The sequence below is a fragment of the Sinocyclocheilus rhinocerous genome, unplaced genomic scaffold, assembly GCF_001515625.1.
Source record: "Sinocyclocheilus rhinocerous isolate Xijiao unplaced genomic scaffold, SAMN03320098_v1.1 scaffold2558, whole genome shotgun sequence".
Taxonomy (NCBI): Eukaryota; Metazoa; Chordata; class Actinopteri; order Cypriniformes; family Cyprinidae; genus Sinocyclocheilus; species Sinocyclocheilus rhinocerous.
The window spans coordinates 854-14054 of NW_015655145.1; the positions used below are offsets into that span (position 1 = coordinate 854).

At 38.4% G+C, this 13201-nt stretch overlaps 1 long non-coding RNA gene across 1 annotated transcript in view; it reads right to left on the reverse strand.

The window, feature by feature from the left end:
• Positions 1-8914: 8914 nt before the first annotated feature.
• Positions 8915-13201, reverse strand: part of LOC107717946 (uncharacterized) — an 8830-nt gene continuing 4543 nt past the window's right edge. The window contains exon 3 of the long non-coding RNA XR_001637366.1: positions 8915-8928. This is a non-coding gene — a long non-coding RNA (uncharacterized LOC107717946). The remainder of the gene's footprint in view (positions 8929-13201) is intronic.

Consider the following 13201-nt stretch of genomic DNA (forward strand, 5'->3'; position numbering starts at 1 on the left):
GTCTGAAAGTAATTTATGGGCTAATTTTCATTTTTGGGTGAACTAACCCTTTAAAGTCAAATCTGCAGCTGGATCATGAACAATGGGTACTGATACATCATTGAGTTTGAACTTTTTAACAAAACCTGCCTTGAATTGTCCCTCACTCAGAAAGCAGTCTGGAGTAAAATGATTTGCGCAGCCAGACATAAACAAATTTAGTGAAAGTGAATTGAATTGACGTGGCTAAATATGGTGTCCCATACTCAGAATTTGTGCTCTGCATTTAACCCATCCAAGTGCACACACACAGCAGTGAACACACACACCAACAAAGTTGGGGGTTTGGTGCCTTGCTCAAGGGTCTCACCTCAGTCGTGGGATTGAAGGTGGAAGAGAGTGCTGGTATTCACTCCAAAATCAAAATGGCTTTATAATTGAGACTGTTTAGGTTTTTGGGGGATTATTGTAAGGTGGTTGTGTCCACACACTGCTAAGACACATTTATATGCAAATGAAGATATTTTGCATCCAATGTCTCCTTTAAAATGAAAATATTATAATCTTAATTCAAGTGATGAATGATTTCGAAAGTCTTGACAGTAATCAGTGTTGAGCACCTATTGTAAGTTTAACCCTGCCTGGTTTACATGTTTGAAAATGATTAACAGTTGAAAACATTAGAAATTTAGAAAAGTAATCAAAAAGTAATCAAATGTAATCAGTTACATTACTTTAATAAAGTAATTGAAAAGTTACACTACTTATTACATTTTAAGTAGGGTAACTTGTAATCTGTAACCTATTACATTTCCAAAGTAACCTTCCCAACACTGCATATAACATATTATACATAAACTATGATCTGTTAAGCATTATGTAATGTTTGTTAATAATTTATTAATGAAAGTTATTATAAAGTGTTACCAAAAAGAAAGAAAAATCATAAGAGATTTTGTGACCATCATTTTATAACACTTTATTTTAAAGATGTGTTCTCACTATAGTTGCTTGTTTCATGCATATTACTAGCATATTGGCTGTTTATTAGTACTGATAAAGCACATTTTAATGCCTTATTCTGCATGACAATATTTTAGATCCCTCAATCCTACCCTATACCTAAACTTACAACTACCCTACTTTTAATAAGCAGCAAATTAGGAGTTTGTTTAGTTACCCTTTTATAGTATGTTCAATTTATATTTATTTCTACAAATATTACACCATAGTTGAAACCCCACCTCTACTTAAATCTATGCAAGTTTTTCTGTGTTACTCTAGATGTAGGGCATTGCCTGGAATGAACAATTTTGTCAAGTGAAGTGAACTACAGATATCCCCTGCTGAGTGTGTAGGGAGCAGTGTACACAGAGTAGGGATCCTGTGAATCGGCGCGCAGCTAATGATTTTAGAAAGGGTAGATCCTCCGTCACTGGCAAGACTGAAAAACAGATGGAGTGGGAGCATGAAGGTTTTATCAGACAACATCCAGCATAGTGACAGGAAGGAGTTCAGATGGTCATGAGAGAATGAAGGAACAGGGGTTAAGGGGCTGTGCTTAAAATGCAATATTTCACAAATCGAGAATGAGATTAGAAAAAAAAAAATCATTTGAAATATACAAACATAATGTTCTACATTAAGAGAAAAGAACTGGCAACCCAGTCATCCGCAAATTTGGATTTCAGAAGAGACTTCCAGAAGCAAACAAGAGGCAGTCTGGAGCGTTTCATAAAGCTTGAGATTTAAACATTAATGTGAGACTATAAAAAGCATCACCTCTATGGCTTGTCATTTAGTGACCTGTCTGTATACAGAGGTGCTAGAGCTAGGATGCCTTTGTATGGATCATATTGCAAAATTAATAAAGCGCAAACATAAACAGACAGACTTTGATGCATGCAGCTGAATCTTAGAGAAAGGAGGAGGAAAAAGAGGAAAAACAACCCAATGCTCTCTAGACTTTGAAGAACGAAGCCTTTGTAAAACACAGCTGATTTATATATCCTCAGGAAAAGATTCCTTTGTAACAAAGCCACAGGCAACTCCCTCACACAAGCAAAAAAAGGTCATGAAACAGACAATCTTACAATCCTATCTTGCATATATAACAACAGTCTCATGAAAGGCCGGGAGATAACATGGTGCAAAAGATTTGGATGAAAATTGCAGCTGAAAATACCTTTGAACAAATTGCTGGTGGGTTGGCATAACCAGATGTTTATCTTTTGAACACCCATCATGTTTCACGTCTTCTCTAAACAGCAAGTAAAAAACACTGCAAGAACTGTTACACCGAACAAATGCATAGTTCGCTTGGTTTAAAAAAATAAGTCTCATAAAACCTCTTAGCAGAGGCAAATTAGAAAACTAGCTCACACATGATATTCCCCAAATATGGTTAATGGAGTCCATTGTGAGTTCTGTTTGATCTACAACACATTCCCAGTTTGTTTGCTTGTACTAACAGTTCAATAAGACATTTGGGTGCAGGGAAGCGCAAATGTATTTGTATTAGCTTATAAATCAGCCCAGGACTTGATGTCAAGCTGGCCAGCGTTGTATCTCCCGAAATTGTTTATATCCTTTGCCTAAAACTCTTAAAAACTGGGACGACCACCCATACAGAAACTGTACCTTGTGCTTCCATGATGCAACGATAAGGCAATATACTGTACACAGCACTTTCCCCCCAGTCTTTATTCCGTAAGCCTTAAAAACAGGATATGCTTAAAAAAAAAAAGACAAGGAAAGTACCACCAGTCAGCATGTTTTAATTAATTAATTGATTAGTGCATCTTAGTTAATCCATCCGGTTGATTACAAGTCAGGATCTGAAGAACTGAAATTCCACTGTTTATTTACAAATGTCAGAGCAGTAATCTGCCAAATCCCACAATCCCCTTAAGCAGGACCACTTAATCCTTGACAAAATTGTTAGCAAGACCGTCGCTGTTCAGTGTAGGAGGGAACTAGAGGCTTCTGACCCAGGGAAGATATAAATTTTCTTATTGATCCAATTTAGGTTGAGTATTCAAATTTCCATGTAAGTTAAAACAAACAAACAATATATATATATATATATATATATATATAATACACATGTGACCCTCTCTGTGAAATCCAGGCTGAAGTCTCAAAATCTAATTATGAAATAACAAGCATCAAAGTTTGATTTCAACCATTAATTTCACTATGATTTCAATCTTTTTCAAACATTTTCATAGAATGTTCTTTATGAAGGATGATTTTATGTAGAAAACAGTAAATCACACAAAAAATTACTTTAGCTGGGGTTTCACAGCCAGGGTCACACACACACACACACACACACACACACACACACATGTCTGGTTTGCTATCCTTGTGGGGACTCTCCATAATGGTTTTTCTACTGTACAGACCGTATATTCTATTGCCCTACACCAACCCTACACCTAAACCTACCCCTTACAGGAAACTTTGTGCATTTTTAGATTTTCAAAAAACTTCATTCTGTGTGATTTATTAGCTTGTTTACCTGTGGGGACCTCAATTTAGGCCCCCACCGTGACACGAGTCCCCAATGAGTCTGTGTGTATTCAGGTCTAAGTCCCCACCAGAATAGAAAAACAGGTACACAAACACACACACACACACACACACACATATTAGTGCTGGTTAATGATTATTCGCGATTAATCGCATCCAAAATAAAAGTTTTTGTTTATATATGTGAGTGCACTGTGTATAATTATTATGTATATATAAAGACACACACATACAGTATATATTTTAAAATTATTTACATGTATTTACATGTATTGTATATATTTATATTCATATAATTTATATTTAAATTTATATTTAATAAAAAAAATTCTTAAATATATACATGCATGTGTGTGTATTTATATATACAGTACATAATAAATATACACAGTACACACACAAAAACTTTTATTTTGGATGCGATGAATCACGATTAATCGTTGCCCAGCACTAACATCCTTGGCATGTTACCACATTTAACCACAATGCTCTCTTTAGGGTTTACAATGCACATTGTGTGCAATTGGTGTGCTACATTGTGTGCAATTGGGTGGACAGTTTATATATGAGAGAAAGAGAAGGGAGGAGAATGAGAGTTTGAAGCGTCTCTGCACAATGCACTTTCAAACATGGGGTGGGAGAAAAGTTAGACAAGTTTGATCTGAATAATTTATCACGCCTGTGTTTCGACGCGCTTTGTTCTCTATCCAAAGGATATGCATTTTAAGCTTTAATACCATTTATGGCTGAAGTTATTATGCGTGATCAAATAATTCTCAGTCCAGGGATTTTCAAAGAAGGCTTCTTGTTTTAGTACTCTCAGCTGTCAGAACTTATGCAAGCCACACGGGCATGCTATCTTTTAGCTCCTTATCCCTTCCTCATTTTAAAATTACAAATATATAACTGTGTCCTGGGTGTTTAAAAACGTAGCTCTTCATAAGAAAGGCCTAAATTATTCATAGTGTTAAACATTTATTTTGTAAGAATTTCACATTATCAAAGCGAACATTCTCCCAACAATAAATGCATGCATCCGATCGTACTACAGTGGCGCGGCCTAAAATAATCTTGCTCTGTGATTTATTTAAGGTTATTAGATAAAGGGTCTCCAGGAACCTGGCCTAGATTTAACACACTTTGTTCATGAATTACATGCATATTGAAAGGCAGTGTAATAAAAAAAAAAAAACTGAATTAACCAAGAGCGATCAGATGAATGTTAATGTTTTGAAAAATAGTATGCTGGTACAGTGAATAATAACTAACAACGAGGCTTTATGATCTCATTACTAATACACAAACATATAAGTATCTAGAAACTTTAGTTAATTGCACTTCATGGAAGGGATGAATATTTCAGCAGCTACCAGCAACCTCACATGGGCGTCGTGAACCTCATCAGCGAGTGACTGAGTTCATCTAAATCAGGCGTGCATGCCATGCGGCCGTGCTAAATTATTCACCATATTTATCTCTGGTCATTCAATATTCATATGCCTAATAAATGTGGATTTTCTGGAGGGGGTGGGAAATCTATAAAACACTAAATACACTACACGGCTGTCTTTAAAGGTTAGAAGGTCACGGAGTGAAGTATCTCTTTAAACTTATGAAGACTCTATTAGCTTCATGGGGCTGGACTGGAGGCCCCTTGTGCTTTGGTGGGTAAAGTCAGTGGATTTAGCAGGATCTGAGGGGCGGTTTGAGGTGCATATAAAAAAGGCAACGGCCAAGACCGGCTTACCAGTTAAGGTTACACAAAGACCGTGCTGATCCAGGAAGAGAATGAGGAACTGCTCATGAACTCCTGCCATTGTAAAAGGCTGGGATTTTTATTTTTTTTTATTTTTTTTACTGATTGTATCTCATCAAGCAAAATAAAGTTAATGGGTGAGAATATATTTTAACAGTGCAGTGCAGGCTGCTGCTGAAAGTGGATGATGTGATTAAGGATCAAAGGTAAGGACATAACTGAGTGACACGGGAAAGCTCATCAAGCTGCTTTGAAAGGCAGAGGCATTCCTTTCTGAGCAGGAGGTCAGGCTTGAAGAGAAAGCTGTCAAACACATTGCACTGAATAAGAAGCAGTGACTAAGGATTAATGCCTTCACATAAATGGAAATGCCATCCTTTATTACACAGCAAAGATGCTAAAAAAGTAGATTTTTACCCTTATGGGAAAAAAATTAAATAAAAGATAAAATAAAATAAAATAAAATTACAAAACCAGCTTAAAAGGGATAGTTCAACCCAAAATGGAAATTCTGTTTACTCACCCTCATGTTGTTCCAAACCCTTGTGACTTTGTTGTTTATGGTTGATTGTGAATGAGAAAAAGTGCCATAAAAGCAGTTCATACAATTTATGCACTATATTCCAGCTACTCTGAAGCTTTGAATGAAGAAATTTTAGTCAATCTTCACAGATAATGTTACACTCTAGTGGATTGTTCATACTGGATCATTGACTACGTTTACATGGACATCAGTAATCTAATTATTTACCTTATTCTAAATAAGCCAATATTATGATTGTTGTTTTCATGAGTTGCTTTTAGAATATTCCTTTCATGTTCCCGTTTTACATGTCATAGTACATAGATCGATTAATGGCACACGTCATTATGTCCCCACGTGACACCATTCGATGTCCCCTCCGTAATTTCACGTATAAACATATAGTTCGTCTTCGTGATGATGCCATGTACAGTTTTGGGTGTTTCATTTTTAATTGTATGAAAGCGTCAAGTGCAGTTGATTATTTGTACGTGCATACAGACGATGGTGGTGTTGAAGCTCTTTTGTTTACATGTCTATACTGCACTTCCGTAATGCGACTAAAATAGGAATACTCCACGTCTTCATTTGATTTCTGTTTACTTCGAATATGACTTTAGCTGGTTTAAGGTAATCAAAAATCTCTGTTTACATGATAGATTCTTAATCAGAGTATTGTCTTAATCGTGTTAAAATCGGATTATTGTTGTCCATGTAAACGTACTCACTGAGTCAAGAAACAAATCAAATATTGCATTTGATTCATGAATGAATCACAGTCAAGTTTTGGGAACTTGTGAACGATTCATTGAAGAGAAATTAAAAAGAATTATTTTCAAAGGATTTTAGTTATCAGCTTAAATGTCTGCACGAAATGGCTTTAGAAGACTTGGAATAGTTCAGGAGTCATGAGAATTTTGTCAGTCCTCATTCACTTTAATTATATTCAAAAGAATGGAAATTCTTTAAAAAAATCCTCTTTTACAGAAGAAAAAATGTCTCAAGAATTTACAACGACACTGAGTTGAGTGAATAATGACACTATTGAAATGTTCTTTGATCTTGAGAAACATTTTTGAATCTTGAAAAAGAAAAGTTCCTTTAAAGTCATCCCAGGTTAAAAAAGTACACTTCCATAATGTACTTAAAGTGCTCCGTTTTCGCACACTAATTTTGTACTTAATATACTAATATGATTCTTTAGTACTTCTTAAAATAAACTTAAGATCAACTAAATGTACTCAACTGTGCTATTTTGGGACACCATTAATATGAACTAAAATGCACTTTTAACATACTATCTCTGTATTTAAAATAATTATTTAGTACACTTGAGTTCAAGTGTACTACAAGTGGTAACTAAATACATGTTTTTAAATACAGTGAACTTTTATTTAACCTGGGGTAGCTGGTTTTGCATTGCTTCTAAATGGTCTAAGTTGGTCAGTCAGCTGATGGACCTGGTTTTGACCTGGTAGAACACTTTGGACCAACTTTAAACCAGCTTCCATGTTCAAAAAATCCATCTTGACCATCTTATAAGACGGCATGGCCTGGATTTTCCCAGCATAGTATGATGTTCTCTAAAACACTACTATCAAGATGAACTTGATTTGTCAGGGCTTGCACGACTACAAGGAAGTGAAGATATCTTTCTTTTTGGGGAAGTCGTGGCCTAATGGTTAGAGAATCAGACTCGTAACCCAAAGGTTGCGGGTTCGAGTCTCGTACCGGCAGGGATTGTAGGTGGGGGGAGTGAATGTACAGCGCTCTCTCCCACCTTCAATACCACGACTGAGGTGCCCTTGAGCAAGGCACCGAACCCCCAACTGCTCCCCGGGTGGCGCAGCAAAAATGGCTGCCCACTGCTCCGGGTGTGTGTTCACTGCTGTGTGTGCACTTTGGATGGGTTAAACGCAGAGCACTAATTCCAAGTATGGGTCACCATACTTGGCCACATGTCACGTCACTTTTTCATTTTTTTTTTTTTGTTCTGAGATAGATAGAACAGGCAACTCACTAGCTGTGATGGAGTCTGAGACCTAACAAGGACATTTTACAGTTTTGCTTCTACAATGTCCTGGGAGTGTAAGAGTGAAGGGCTGACAAGATAATCTAGTGCTGACCACAAGTTCTACCAAAGGACACCTAAATTAGGCCTTCAAAATTTTAAGATACCACTCAGAACACCAACCATTACATTTAATTGAAGAACCTTATGTTAATGTAGAGGTTCTCACAGGGTGGCAAACTGTTTGCATGAAAGCATGGAAAACAAAAATATCTCCGCATATCTCAACCTCTAATGGTCCCTAACTCAGTGGGTACTTCTCTGTTGCTTTGTTTTGAGTTTTGGGAAAAGAGTTTAAAGTTATTGAGAAGCCATAAAACTAAGAGCTCTTGCTTTCATTGGATGCTGATGTTAGAGTGTGCAGCCAGACTGAATTAAAGGAACATGAGGTAGTAAATCTTTATGAGGGGCACTAGCAGGGCTCATAATTGATTAAAGGGGTCATATGATGCTGCTAAAAAGAACATTATTATGTGTTGAGCACCAAGAGAAGAAACTTGTTTTTTTGGACTTGTTGCCAGTGCAGTGGCCTCGGTTCTCCGTGGGACATCTGGATTCCTGTACTTTTGTGTCCATTCATGTTTTGTTTTTGGGGTCATTTGACGATGCTAGAAAATAACATTATTTTGTGTATTTGGTGTAATGCAATGTGTTTACGTGGTTTAAGGTTAAAAAAACACGTTATTTTCCACGTGCTGTTTTACGTACACGTATTGTTGCTCTTCTCTGCCCTGCCTTTCTGAAACACGTCGATTTTTACAAACCCCATTGTTCTGAAAAGTGACGTGTGCTCTGATTGGCCAGCTATCCAGTGCATTGTGATTGGCCAAATACCTCAAGCATGTGACGGAAATGTTACGCCCCTTACCATATTTGGAATCACGTCTCCACGACATGATGGCGGCGGCAACAATACAGCGAGAATAAAAGTGACACCTTTCTTTGCGTAAACATTTGGGTGGTGTTATGCAAATCTTCCTACACAGTGATGTAGATTTGTGGGGGCGTGTTTTAATGAGGCGTTTTAGGAAGGCGTGGATGAGTCTTAACTTTTATAAAATATATCTCTTTGGGTTTGAGACTTTAGTCTATGCAGCTTTACGGATCTTATATATGCACGAACAGCTTGTAATACACCAAAGACAGGAAAACTTGAAATCGCATCATATGGCCCTTTTAACCATGACAAAAAAGAAAAAGAAAAAAGAACGTTCGTTGTAATTTAAATGCTATGCTGAAAAGCAAAAAAAATTTATAAATAAAATAAAAATTAATGGACGTAAAAATGAATGGAAAGTACATGGTTTTTGAGTCTTTTTTGTTTTGTTTTGTTGAGTGCATTGTATATGTATCTTCTCGAATTTGACAGCAAGGGAACATCCTTAACATAGCCCAGACAAAATAAGTTTAGACAGTTCTTGAGATGCATTTAGTACATCTCTCTAGATACCCCATGGGTAGCTCTAAGCTGCTTGTTCACACATACATCAGTATGTTACGTCTATTACGTGGAATATGAAACATTTTAAATTTTTTAAGTGATTGCTTAAGGGAAGAAAATAAAAACTACACAATCTTTTAAAGGAATACTTCATCCACATTCCACAAATACAATTCTTTCATTATTTATTCTCCCTTGTGTTGTTTTATACGTTACTCTTTTCCATGCAATTATAAAGAATTTATACTCAAAAAAACATAAAAGCACAAAAAACTACACACAAAGTGGTCCATATGGCTTGTGCATTCCAATTCAAATCTTCTGAAGCCGCAGGACGGCTTTCTGTGAAGAATGAAGAAATATTTAAAGTGACAGTTCACCCAAAAATGAAAGAGAAAGAGAGAGAGAGAGAGATTTGTTCTTTTAGGTTCCACAGAAGAAAGTAATACAGGTTTGGAATGAAAAAAAAAACTGAATAAATGACTTTTTTTTTTTGTTGGTGAACTATTCCCTTAAGCCACTGAAATTTGATGTCAGATTTGTGAATAAATCATTCAGAACCACTGTTAATTGGATCAACTAATTAATCGAAAAGATCTGACTCGAATGATTAATATTGGCTTTCATTTCATTTTAATTCCTCACACAAAGCTATTGTGGACTAGATTTATAATAATTTTATGGTGTGGTTTTGAAGCTTGAAAGTTTCTATGCACATTCACTGTAACTGCACAGAAATAATACATTGTTTCAACTTTCTTCATTTGTGGTCCACAGAGAAAAAAAAAAAGTAAGTTACATAAGTTTGGAAAAACATGTGTAAGTAAATATTTTTGGTGTACTATTCATTTAAGCTAAACTGCACTTACATCTTTTATATTACCTTTTTGTAAATTTGCTGGGTGTTTGAAGTAACGCAAACACATGCAAACCTCATGACCTTGCATTACCAACCAATAGCCCAGTCCACATATGCTAAAGATAAGCGCAGCGCACAGCACAACTGGGGGTTTAATTACCTAGCGTAATCTCATTATTTTGTTTTCTAAACAGACTACTGAACAGCCTGCTAGCTGTGCACAGCTAATTGCCATTTCTCCAGGACAGAGTCACTGAGAGGAAAATCAAAGCCAGCAGCAGAGGGTAAATTAGGACCACAACAGAACTAAAATATCAAGCCTCAGGCAGAAAATCAGCCTTTCTGCCACATCACTGACCTTTTTCTCATGTCTTACTGCACGCTGACTATCACAACAAAGGTCTAAATTGATTTTACTTTTTGTTGAATATGTATGATTTAAATCATATGACAAACATAAGAATAGATTTGATCCTTGTAACAAAGTTCTTAGTCACGGGAAGAAGGAGGCGGGAACCGGCGAACATTCAAATAAACTTTAATAATAAAATAAACACAAAATAGCGCGACAGCCCCTCGCGGACGACTGTCGCGCACAAACGAAACCAAAACACAAAATAAAATCCAGGCCTGGTCCTCTCTCCTCCAACACTGTAATCACTCCTCCTTTAGCCTTCCGGAGCTCCTCCGTGAGACTCGAGACCGGTGAGTGGGTGCAGGTGTCTCTCATTAGCAATCACTCCACCGGCCTCGCTACGTTCCCACGGCTCTCGGCCCCGCCCCCCCTCGCACCCGTCTCATTAAAACAAGCCCCTCGCGGACGACTGTCGCGCACAAACGAAACCAAAACACAACATAAAATCCAGGCCTGGTCCTCTCTCCTCCAACACTGTAATCACTCCTCCTTTATCCTTCCGGAGCTCCTCCGTGAGACTCGAGACCGGTGAGTGGGTGCAGGTGTCCCTCATTAGCAATCACTCCACCGGCCTCGCTCCGTTCCCACGGCTCTCGGCCCCGCCCCCACTCGTCACAATCCTTGATGCTGATTGGCCAGAAGCTGGTCTGGCTTCAACTAAACGACAGGAAGTAAATTATTTCTAATGCTAAGAGCTAAGCAGGTGTATGTGCATGAGGAAATATCATACACTGTGTAAAAAAATAAATGACACAGTGTATTGTTCTAATGTAAAGTCGTGCCTAACAAGTATGTTTAGCCATGACCGTATTCACAATACAACTTATTGCTTCCTTAAGCTTTTTTATTTGCTCACAACTACTTTGTAGTTTTAGCTGTAAGTCTGACCTCATTGTGAGGATAAATGTGTAATGTTTGTTGCCCATTTGGCTTACTTGCAAATGAAGTACACTTTATGGACAAAATACAGCACTGTAATTTAGTAGAATATTAAAGGGAGAAGAGTGACCAATCTAATATGTTTTCTCTATATATTTGCTCTGTAAATCTTCTCTGAAATTAGTGTTTAAAAATGTCCAAGAACATTGTGTTACTATAAACAACAACATGTTATGTAGCTCACAGATGGAGGACAAATATGGTTCATCTGTTTATGGAAGTGTTTATGCTTGTAAAAACAGGGTCCAAATTGGGACAGAATGATATGAAACAGAATTGCGACAGTTTTGATTATTGTTTGTTTGCTGATCCATTCCGTTTACTGTATGCTCCGGTCTAGTTTTTATTTGTTCCAGTACACACAGTCCGTCTCTATTTAGCAAGTTTATTCACTCAAAAAAAAATATTTTCAAGTTCATGACATTAAAGATTAAGCTTCCCTATAGTCACTGGTGGACCCTGGTAGAGGCATGCAAAATGCAAACGAATGTGTTTGATAAAGGTGTGGAAAAAAATTAAGAACCAATACAAAATTATCAGTTCCCCTTCAGGAACTCGAGCTGCGTCGAAACGCTATGGGAACGCCTCCAGCATGACCATGCTCTGAATCACATGTGTAATCAGTCCAATGGATGGGCGAGACGTCACGGGCGGGGTGACGTAGCGACCAGGAAGCATAAAAGCACGTGCGGTGAAACCGGCGTCAGCTTTCTGTCATTCAGCAAGTGCTCTGTGTGTGTCAGTCTTATTTGGTGTTGTCTGTCCATTATCACTCTTTATTTTACCAATACGAGTGTAGACAAACATACGGCGAGAGTCGGCCGCATCTCAGGCTGTGTGTTCTTCCCTGCCCGTGCTACATTTCGGGTGGGGATACACACAGTTTGTGTGTTGTCTGCTTGGGAACAAAACACGCAGAGTCAGCTGTCTGTCCGCATTGCGAGCGTTTGTCATTGTGTATGCTTGCTCTCTGAGGGCTCTCTTTGAGGAGGGAGTCTTCACCGGCGTTTCTCGCGGCGCCGGCCCCGCTTTCGCCGAGGCGGAGCGGCGGCTGTGCTCGTGGGTTTCGCATATGGATCCGGTGGAGGGAATGTAGACGGGCGAGTTCCTATCTTCTTCCTTAACCACCAGATCCAGCGCCGGCTCTCGAGGCGGCTATGCTCGTGGGGTTCACTTATGGATCCGGTGGAGGGAATGTAGACGGGCAAGTTCCTATCTTCTTCCTTAACCACCAGATCCAGCGCCGGCTCTCGGGGTTCGGAAGCCCGCGCTGCGGTTCTTTCCCCCCGGTGAGAGGGCTCGACGCTCCGCCTGTCTTCCTCCGAGGAGGATGATGAGGACGTCGATGAGCTCGCCAGTTGCGCAAGCATCAGTTACACAAGCATATTATGCCTAATATTATAATGAGCAGCTTTACTGTGGAGCGGAGCTCGCGCACTCCCTAGATCCAGTGCTCTCTCTAGAGGCTCGGAAGCCCGCGCTGTGTTTTCTTCCTCCCTGAGCGAGAGCTTACTGCTGTGGCTATTTTTCTTCGAGGAGATTGATATTGTGTGACCAATTGGCTCGCGCGCTGCCGAGGCAACGCGTGTATTACATCATTTTCAGTTTTGTTCACCAGACCGTGTTTACTCGTTTGGTTGTTTGGCTGCATTTAATTCTGAGGAATTAAATTAAGTATTTATCT